This window comes from Panicum virgatum, chromosome 6K (genome assembly GCF_016808335.1).
Source record: "Panicum virgatum strain AP13 chromosome 6K, P.virgatum_v5, whole genome shotgun sequence".
NCBI classification, from domain to species: Eukaryota; Viridiplantae; Streptophyta; class Magnoliopsida; order Poales; family Poaceae; genus Panicum; species Panicum virgatum.
In genome coordinates this window covers 46,675,552-46,686,398 of record NC_053141.1, presented here as the reverse complement: position 1 = coordinate 46,686,398, position 10,847 = coordinate 46,675,552, and the positions used below count along the sequence as shown (strand labels likewise).

General features: G+C 41.4%; 1 long non-coding RNA gene across 3 annotated transcripts; it reads right to left on the bottom strand.

Annotated features, from left to right (window-relative positions):
* Positions 1 to 3,817: 3,817 nt before the first annotated feature.
* Positions 3,818 to 9,414, bottom strand: LOC120713073. 3 transcript variants are annotated; one of them, XR_005691183.1, is made up of 3 exons: positions 9,166 to 9,414; positions 6,497 to 6,636; positions 3,818 to 4,018 (listed from the first exon to the last, which is right to left on the bottom strand). It is a non-coding gene; the product is annotated as an uncharacterized LOC120713073 (long non-coding RNA). The 3 variants fall into 3 exon arrangements; XR_005691182.1 differs by lacking the exon at positions 3,818 to 4,018 and having other exon boundaries at positions 5,684 to 6,636; positions 9,166 to 9,413; XR_005691184.1 differs by lacking the exons at positions 3,818 to 4,018; positions 9,166 to 9,414 and adding an exon at positions 7,061 to 7,103 and having other exon boundaries at positions 5,684 to 6,636.
* Between the last annotated feature and the right edge of the window lie 1,433 nt (positions 9,415 to 10,847).

The following is a 10,847-nucleotide window of genomic DNA, read 5'->3' as shown; positions in this document are numbered from 1 at the left end:
GCGCTTAGTTCGATCTCAATCTAGAACACAATGAACACCTGCGTTTTGAGTGGTTCGGCCCGCCGAAGCATAATACCCTACGTCCACTGTGTGTAGTATTGCTTGTGCTTTCAAGAGCTTGAGAGCCCGTGTGTGTCTGGATGTTGTCACCTGGGTCCTGTTCTAGTGAGCGCCTCCATTTTATATCTTAAGGGAGGCGCGTACATGGCTGTTGAGCCCCCGACAAGTGGGCCCAACGATGCAGTGTAAAATAACATATTGTACAGAGCCTTATGGTGCTGCAGGTGACAGAGATCTTATTCCAGGATTTCCCTGGTTTGCCCGCGGGAATCTTCCGACCGGCGTGTTTTGCCTTGTCTTGTCGAAACGGTGCCAGGCGTAGCTTGCGGCGTAGCCTGCCGCGTAGCTGTACCAGCAGTGTAGCTTGCAGCGTAGGCGACATGATGGTAAGGCCCGTGCCGTCGTATCTATTTAATGCGGCAAGACGTGCTCTGCGCGGGCACTGCGCCTGCGGCTGCACTGTGTTCCTCGGTAATACGCGGTGTACAGTGAGGCCTAACCAAGGCTGCCCCACGTTCTGCGGCGTCAGAGCACGCCTCAACCACCCGCATTGAATGTGGTGGGTGGGCGAGTCTTCCAACGGAAGACTCGCGCCCGCGTCTGCGGGTCACGTGGCGCCCCCGGACCCCTCCCCGGCGGTATGCTGGTTCTACGTGCGTGGGAGGTCCGGACGGACGCGGGGAGGTCCCGGACCCCTATGTGGGGTCCGAGCCCTCGGCTGTCGGCTCGGAGCTTCCTCTCCTCAGGGACACGTGGCGTCACCGGACCCGTCCCAGAGCGGGGAGCGGGTCCGGGGCCCTTGGCCCGGTGAGGTAAGGGCCTGACCCGTGGAGCCCGGCTGCTCCGCCCCTTAGGGCGTAGTTACAGATGACTACACGAGTCCTGCCTTGCTGCAGTGGGAGTGAGTATCTCTGCTACAGGCTACCGACAAATTTTGTAATTAAATTTTATTTAATACAAATCGCAAAATTCTATTTGAGGTGACGTGACTAAAGTTTAGTCACCGGATGCAAACAGATCGAATATGGCGCGGACCGGAAAGCTCCAGAAGAAAAAGGAAAGCAGCAATATTCTTATACTGTAGAGAATGGGTACGTCGATGATCCATTGGTCCTCTCTCTCTGTATGTGTGCGCGTGTGCGTGTGACCATGACACAGCTTAAAGCGACGATGGAATCTTCTAAGCTTCTCACACGGGTGCGGCTTTAGTTAATTTCCGAGCTTTTTCAACTATAAATCGGACTTCTATTTGAGATTCTAAGCTAATTATTACTTTTGTGATACTTCACTAAATCTATCCTTACGTTCGAAGGTTCCTTTTAAAGCCTCCACCTCCACTTGAAGTCACATGCTCCCTCCGCTCCAAAAAAACAAGTCACTCTACGATTCAAAATTTATCTAAAAAATAAATAAACTTACTCAATTTAGAAATTGCATGTGCATATAAGAATCAATTAGTGTCAAATATAGATAACAAATAAAGCAAACATGGTCATTTTACCTTTTTATTAATTTATCCTATAATTCCATAATTCCTAGGATGTCTTTTTTTTTTGGATAGAGAGAGAGTAGGACCATAGGAGGAGACTTAAAAAAAAGAGGAATCTTAGAAATTCTTACAAAAATCAGAAACATACAACCATCAATATGATAACTCTAATCATAAATAGTCATTGAATATGTTATATTTTCTAATAAATTACCAACCTATGCAATTGTGAAAAATAGAGTAAAATAACTCCCTAAACAAGTAAACATGTATCTAAATTATCCACCTCTACCATTATAAAAATATCTAAAGTAACCCCTAATCTTCGAATAAATTACCCACCTACGCTATTAAAAGATAATGCAAATAACCCCTAAATTTATGCATAAATTATCCAATTATATCATTATTAAAAGTTAAAGTAACATCTAAATCTGAATCTAAATTATATAATTATAACAAAATATTAAAATGTGCGAATATAAAATTGTAAATTACTATTCCTATCATTGTTAATATATTATTATGTTATTGTTTATATAAAATACTACCCACAATATGTGTCACCATATATTCATGTATGATTGAAGAGATAAGAATATCAATTAACAAACAAATGATTCAATTAAATATATATCAAAAGTATATGGAGGTGTGATGCAAATAAAACCTATTGCAACTAAACAATGAATTAATTATACATCAAAAGTATATGGAGGTACGATGCAAATTAAACCTATTGCTACTAAACAATGATAAATATGTATTTTAAAATATACGTTAGATTATTTAATATATGAAAGAGGGCGTGAGATAGATGGTTCCGCAGCGGCTTCACTGATGACCGCGCTCCAATCGCTGGATTCTTGGGTCGGCAGGTTTGTGCTGATCTGATCTACTCGTGTTTCAATTCGTGGCGGGCTTGACATATTCTGGAACCAAATCAAGCTAGCTGCATGTCATTGTCATCTTGTGCATCTTTCTTCTCGATCTATCTATTGCGATGTTTCTGTCCGTGTTTGCAGTGCACGTGCATATCGACTCAAAAATAATGGCTATAACTTATATTAGGGCTTGTTTCATGGAGAGGGGTTAGATTGTGTGCTCATCATTTAGGCTCTGTTCGGTTGGCAGGGTTCAAGCTCCAAGGGAATTTAATCCAGACAGGGATTTGGTGGATCCCCTTGATGTCACCCAATCCCTGTGGGGTTTAATCCCCTCATCTCCTTAATCCCTTGCCTTGTTCGGTTGAGCAGGCATTAATATTGGGGGTTACAGAGAACATATACATGCAGCACAACAGATAAAGTGACACTACAGAAACTGCGTCAGTTATTGAAAGCAAAGTGACCAAACACCTCGACGTACACAAGACACATGACAAGAGTTACCGATGACACTAGGCTCGATTCTACCGCAGCAATTCCACACAGCCTGCTAATGGGTTGGGTTGAAATGACTTTTATGGGGTGGGTTTTGAAATGGAGTGTGTTTGGATAGGTTAAAATGGGTTGTATTAGTTAATGGGGTGGGTCGGGGCGGGTTCTATATAAATGCGGGTTGAGGCGGGTTGGGGTGGGTTGAAATATATACTTTTTACAAAATAGTATAACTATATATAAATGTGGGTCCCACGTGAGAGCTGGACTCTGAAATTAAAACCACGTGTTTATATCAGAAAATTTTATCGAAATTGACTGAATTTTGTTGGAGATGATTCAGTATGACTGGCAGCTATTTTGTGTAAATCAGTGTGGCTAGAACTAACTGTGGGCCCCACATGAAGAGCCGGACCCTGGAATTAAAACCTCGCGTTCACACTATAAAATTTTATCGAAATTGATTGAAATTTGTTGGAGATGACTCAGTACGACTAGCAGCTACTCTGTGCAAAGCAGCGTGGCTAGAACTACACGTGGGCTCCACATCAAAAGCCGGACGCTAGAATTAAAATCTCGCGTTCACACTATAAAATTTTATCGAAATTGACTGAAATTTTTAGAGATGAGTCAATATGACTGACAGATACTCTGTGCAAAATAGTGTGGCTAGACATATATGTGGTCCCCACATTAAGTGTAGAACCACTAAATTCCTCTGTATAGTAGAATTCATGGGTTTTTATGGGTTACCCGTTTATAATGGGGTGGGTTGGTTAGAATTGAGAAATTAACTAATTGGGTTGGGTGGGGTTGGGTATCTAAATATATTAATTTTGGGTGGGGTTGGGTATGGTGCGGGTTCCAACCCATTAGCAGGGCTAATTCCACAATATCTTACATGAATCTGACAAGGTCATTATAGATATAAATATAATAGCTTTGAACGGTACAGTTTAACACACAACATTCCCTTCATTTGAACAATGTCCTAGCCATGGATTTGACCATCAGCTTCACGTTGGACTGTCTGCAACCAACAAAGAAGACTAGACATTCAGATGTGCACCATGGAAAGTGCTGCTCCAACCTGCATATGATTTTTAAGTTTGTACGAGGACCGACTAAAGCCACATAAAATTGACAATTTTATATATGCATCAGAAAAGAAACTGGTAATTGCAATTCTGTCCAAAATAATAGAAAGATTGAAAAAAATGTACACCCATGAGTCCAAGACCTCCTCCAGCAATGAAATTAAGCAGCTCCTACAGTGGCCAACCATACACATGCTGCACTACTTCACTTAACATCAGTGTTGTAGTAGCAAAGCTATCAAGTAACATCAGTGTTACTTGTTCATGGGCATCTCAGGACTCAGGAGGCTGCTTTAGTGATATGACATGATGGTTGATAAAGCATAAGTTCCTAGGAAAAAAAAATAGCTACAAACTTGTTCATGAATCATGACATGCATACAAAAGTTGTGCAAGCTCACTAAAGGCAGAAAATACCTATAAACTTAATCATTAATGCCACTTCTCCTACTCTTGGGGATACGATGCGCGGATACTTGCGAACCCTCACGTATCAGATACCGATACTCCTCCGATACTTGTCGGACAAGTATCGAATATTTAAATAATATTTAAATAAATAAAATAATATCGATACTTTGTCGGCACCTTTCTGATTCTTTCCCGACACGTCAAAACCCTAACCCCTCATTAACCGTGTAAATACACCATCTATACACGGGAGACCCTCTATCCATGCATCCCTTCGTCATTTTCCACGTAGCAGCCAATTGCACCATCGCCATCTCCCATCACCGTCGCCCAGTCCGCCATTTTCCACGTAGCAGCCAATTGCACCATCGCCATCTCCCATCACCGTCGCCCAGTCCGCCTCTACCCGATCATCCTGCCCCTGCTCCAATCTAATCAATGGCGAGTGAAATTGGTGCGTCAGATCCATCTGCATCCAGCACTACTACTGATACTGCAGGTGCTGTTCCTTCATCAGGCAACAATTCAGCTAGGGCAAGCCAAATCTTGGCTGTTGTTCGTGTTTTTCCTCCACACGACAATGAGATGAAGCCCTTGTGGAGGTATGTTGAGGTGCTGGAGAAGACTGGAAAGGGTCAGGGAGGTAACACAAAGAGTAGATTTATCATTTCCATACTATTTTTATATTATCATACTATGAAATATGGTCGTTTTGAACTAGTCTGGAATATATATATATATATATATATATATATATATATATATATATATATATATATATATATATATATATATTCGCGTATCCCCGTATCAGTGTTTTTGGAAAAATGACGTATCGGAGTATCAACGTATCGCGTATCCGTATCCTAGTATCCGGGTAACATAGGGTACAGGATCCTAGGATGGAAGAGGTTTGTCTTCTCCTACTCGAACTGATGCCGAGATAATCTGCAGAGTATAATTCAGCAAAGAGATAGCAGTTGATGATTAAACCTTATCCTGAATTAACAAAGATTCAATATGAACATGTCAGATTAATAAAAAAATCAAGCACACAAGTATTAATTTCCACTTTAGCTACGTGCATGTGATTTCAGTTACAACTGATCAAGAATTTTCATAACTGAACTTGTAACTGCAGAAGCAAGTCATCACAATGAAGGCCCAGATCAATTTTAAAACAATGCAGCGTAGTAAACACTAAACAACATCATCAACTTCAGTGGTGAAGCACATGAAACCCACACTCACACATGAAACAAATATTAGCAAGCACCCACAAGAGTATGTGAAATTAATACATATATGGCATATACTGATTAATGATACAGCAGCAGCTCCTAGTGTGCAACGAGCTGCTATTTCAGGACAACAAAGCCTCCAATAAATGATGTATGCATGTATACAGTTCCATTTCAAATGTCAGAGGGGCAACGATTAGCTATAGGTCAGCAGCAAGCATCACCCATTATTTCATCAACCACCAGGTCAAGACTTCATAACAAAACAAACTCTCGCCCTTTTATGAATGCCATCTTGTTTGATTCCTGAACGCTATATGCTTCGTAGTAATAGATCAGCACAAAGCACTGTACTTAATTTGAATTGACGCAGGATTAACTTAACAACTTCTTCTTGAGGTTGAATAATGGTGTTGTTATGAAGACTTGACCAGCTGGATGCACAAGTGATGGTTTGATGCTGGCCACCTGAACTAGCTCTTCATGTGAACCCAAGTAAGATTGATGTGCCGGGAGCATTCAGATTGATATTTAATGACGATAAGCAAGACCGCAATAAAGAAGCTAACTAATTCCGTCAAAATATAATACATATAGCTGGCATGTGTACCCATGTGGAACAATTGATACAACGAGAGCCACCAAATTAGTATTCAGGAGATTGAGCAAGACCATAATACATAATAAAAGGACTAAGAAAGTCTGTCAAAAACTATGGAATTGTTTAGGTTTGCAGAATTGAGCCAACAAATGTTTGTAAAGCTAGCAGAATTGTCAGTTACGTTAAAGTTAGACTAGAAGAATTGCTTCATGACTTACATTAAACTTGGATTGGATGCTGCAAAGTTAACATTATTTGTAAAGCCATGGATTTGACCATCAGCTTCATGTTGGACTGTCTGCAACCAACAAAGAAGACTAGACATTCAGATGTGCACCATGGAAAGTGCTGCTCCAACCTGCATATGATTTTTAAGTTTGTATGAGGACCGACTAAAGCCACATAAAATTGACAATTTTATATATGCATCAGAAAAGAAACTGGTAATTGCAATTCTGTCCAAAATAATAGAAAGATTGAAAAAAATGTACACCCATGAGTCCAAGACCTCCTCCAGCAATGAAATTAAGCAGCTCCTACAGTGGCCAACCATACACATGCTGCACTACTTCACTTAACATCAGTGTTGTAGTAGCAAAGCTATCAAGTAACATCAGTGTTACTTGTTCATGGGCATCTCAGGACTCAGGAGGCTGCTTTAGTGATATGACATGATGGTTGATAAAGCATAAGTTCCTAGGAAAAAAAAATAGCTACAAACTTGTTCATGAATCATGACATGCATACAAAAGTTGTGCAAGCTCACTAAAGGCAGAAAATACCTATAAACTTAATCATTAATGCCACTTCTCCTACTCTTGGGGATACGATGCGCGGATACTTGCGAACCCTCACGTATCAGATACCGATACTCCTCCGATACTTACAGGATACCGATACTCCTCCGATACTTGTCGGACAAGTATCGAATATTTAAATAATATTTAAATAAATAAAATAATATCGATACTTTGTCGACACCTTTCTGATTCTTTCCCGACACGTCAAAACCCTAACCCCTCATTAACCGTGTAAATACACCATCTATACACGTGAGACCCTCTATACATGCATCCCTTCGTCATTTTCCACGTAGCAGCCAATTGCACCATCGCCATCTCCCATCACCGTCGCCCAGTCTGCCTCTACCCGATCATCCTGCCCCTGCTCCAATCTAATCAATGGCGAGTGAAATTGGTGCGTCAGATCCATCTGCATCCAGCACTACTACTGATACTGCAGGTGCTGTTCCTTCATCAGGCAACAATTCAGCTAGGGCAAGCCAAATCTTGGCTGCTGTTCGTGTTTTTCCTCCACACGACAATGAGATGAAGCCCTTGTGGAGGTATGTTGAGGTGCTGGAGAAGACTGGAAAGGGTCAGGGAGGTAACACAAAGAGTAGATTTATCATTTCCATACTATTTTTATATTATCATACTATGAAATATGGTCGTTTTGAACTAGTCTAGAATATTTTTATATTATATATATATATATATATATATATATATATATATTCACGTATCCCCGTATCAGTGTTTTTGGAAAAATGACGTATCGGAGTATCAACATATCGCGTATCCGTATCCGTATCCAAGTATCCGGGTAACATAGGGTACAGGATCCTAGGATGGAAGAGGTTTGTCTTCTCCTACTCGAACTGATGCCGAGATAATCTGCAGAGTATAATTCAGCAAAGAGATAGCAGTTGATGATTAAACCTTATCCTGAATTAACAAAGATTCAATATGAACATGTCAGATTAATAAAAAAATCAAGCACACAAGTATTAATTTTCACTTTAGCTACGTGCATGTGATTTCAGTTACAACTGATCAAGAATTTTCATAACTGAACTTGTAACTGCAGAAGCAAGTCATCACAATGAAGGCCCAGATCAATTTTAAAACAATGCAGCGTAGTAAACACTAAACAACATCATCAACTTCAGTGGTGAAGCACATGAAACCCACACTCACACATGAAACAAATATTAGCAAGCACCCACAAGAGTATGTGAAATTAATACATATATGGCATATACTGATTAATGATACAACAGCAGCTCCTAGTGTGCAACGAGCTGCTATTTCAGGACAACAAAGCCTCCAATAAATGATGTATGCATGTATACAGTTCCATTTCAACGTCAGAGGGGCAACGATTAGCTATAGGTCAGCAGCAAGCATCACCCATTATTTCATCAACCACCAGGTCAAGTCTTCATAACAAAACAAACTCTCTGCGCCCTTTTATGAAATGCCATCTTGTTTGATTCCTGAACGCTATATGCTTCGTAGTAATAGATCAGCACAAAGCACTGTACTTAATTTGAATTGACGCAGGATTAACTTAACAACTTCTTCTTGAGGTTGAATAATGGTGTTGTTATGAAGACTTGACCAGCTGGATGCACAAGTGATGGTTTGATGCTGACCACTTGAACTAGCTCTTCATGTGAACCCAAGTAAGATTGATGTGCCGGGAGCATTCAGATTGATATTTAATGACGATAAGCAAGACCGCAATTAAGAAGCTAACGAATTCCGTCAAAATATAATACATATAGCTGGCATGTGTACCCATGTGGAACAATTGATGCAACGAGAGCCACCAAATTAGTATTCAGGAGATTGAGCAAGACCATAATACATAATAAAAGGACTAAGAAAGTCTATCAAAAACTATGCAATTGCTTAGGTTTGCAGAATTGAGCCAACAAATGTCTGTAAAGCTAGCAGAATTGTCAGTTATGTTAAAGTTAGACCAGAAGAATCGCTTCATCACTTACATTAAACTTGGATTGGATGCTGCAAAGTTAACATTATTTGTAAACGCTAGTAGGTACGGTAGAGAATATGAGAAAGGGCAAGGATGGGTGACTCACCGGCGAGAAGACAGACACCGAAGGGGATGGGTGCTTGAGGGGAGAAGACCGCGTCAGCGTTGCCGTGCCGCGGACCTGCCCTTGCGGGTGTCCGCCGCCGCCGTTGCGAAGGGGAGGGAGGGGTTGCCGGCGGGAGGAGGGAAGGAGGGGTCGCCGGCGGGAAGGGGGGGTATGGGGGCGGGGCTCAGGCTCCGCCGCAGCGCCCCAGAGCCGCGCCGCCTACTATTCGCCTGGTGCCAAGAGAGCCGCGGCCCGCGCGAGGAGGATTGGTTTGGTTTCGTTCCCAGACCGGGGTGGGAGGGAAATGGGCGAGTTGGGCCGGGATTGGACCCAAGCCGGGGGGTTAAACGAAGGCTGTTTTTTTTTGCGGGTAAAACGAAGGGGGTTAAATGAGTTGGGTTAAACGAAGGCTGTGTTTTGAGTGGGATTCGAACCAGGGACCTCCGTGGATCGGGCCGCGATCCCGGCCGGGGTTGGCCTAAACGAACAAGGCCAACACCACAGTCCACAGGCCTTGGCTGCCCGGCCCCACAGTACACAAGCGATTATTGCATTTTATTGGTACGGTAAACATACATTAGATTTTAGAGATCTTAATGGACTATCAGTGCAAAGTTGATGTATGGATTGGCTGCAAGTTGCCATTTTTAATTTCTTGTAATTGTAATATAATTATGTATTCAAGATACACAAAATATATACGAATTATCGAGTTCTCCTTATATTTAGTAATAAAAATGATATATTATCAACCTCACGACACTTCAAATATTTACTGCTTAGCTCATAGAATCGACTAGAATTAACTAGGATTATCAAACACTAGCTTACCTATGCAGCTGATTCTCCATTCAGCTAGCTTAATAGAGAATTCTTGCTTCACACAAATAAACGAGGTCCAAATAAGCTCAATCTCATCCCTTCTTCTACACAGCATGGCACGCTACCATGCCACATCAACTCCAGCATTCCACATTTTTTAATTTTGCGTTCATTAGAACGTGGCGGACCCGGGGCCCGGCTAGCCTGGGCACTGGCCCGAGCTCCTGTGAGCACTGAGCAGGATTCAATAGCTCTGTTTGTTTTCAATTATAATCGGCTTATCGGTAGAAATAAACGATAATCCACCAAACGCATCGATTATTTTCGCTTCTCTAGTAATAATCCGCTTCAGAGATTTGAACTACGAGAAGTATGAATCGAGAAGCGAGAAAATCTTCGCTTCCCTTGGCCACGCTTAGATTATAAGCTAAGCAAAAACAAAAAAGACCAATAGCAGTTGAGCAATTGCAGCCTTGCAAGCATGCATTTAAACCATAAGCATGAGCCAATAGCAATTGTGCAAGGCACACTTATTATCGACTATTATACGTGCCAAGGCTCTATAAAATCTCCATACTTTTGAAAGAGCAAGAATGTCTAGGAGAGAATAGTCTTAAATCTTAACCGTTGAGAGTCCGAAAACATCTTGGAAGGAAAACAGATCTATTTAATTTGCAATGCTATTTCTCGGTACTCACATGCTAATAGATGAAATTTCGAATTACTATTATAACCCTACAACTCCAACAAAAATCCACTAAATTTTTTTAGTTCAGCATAGTGCGTCTGGAGCTGATGTGGCACGGTTGCATGGCATGCCACGTACGACGAGACATGAGATCGAACCCGCAAAAAAAAAA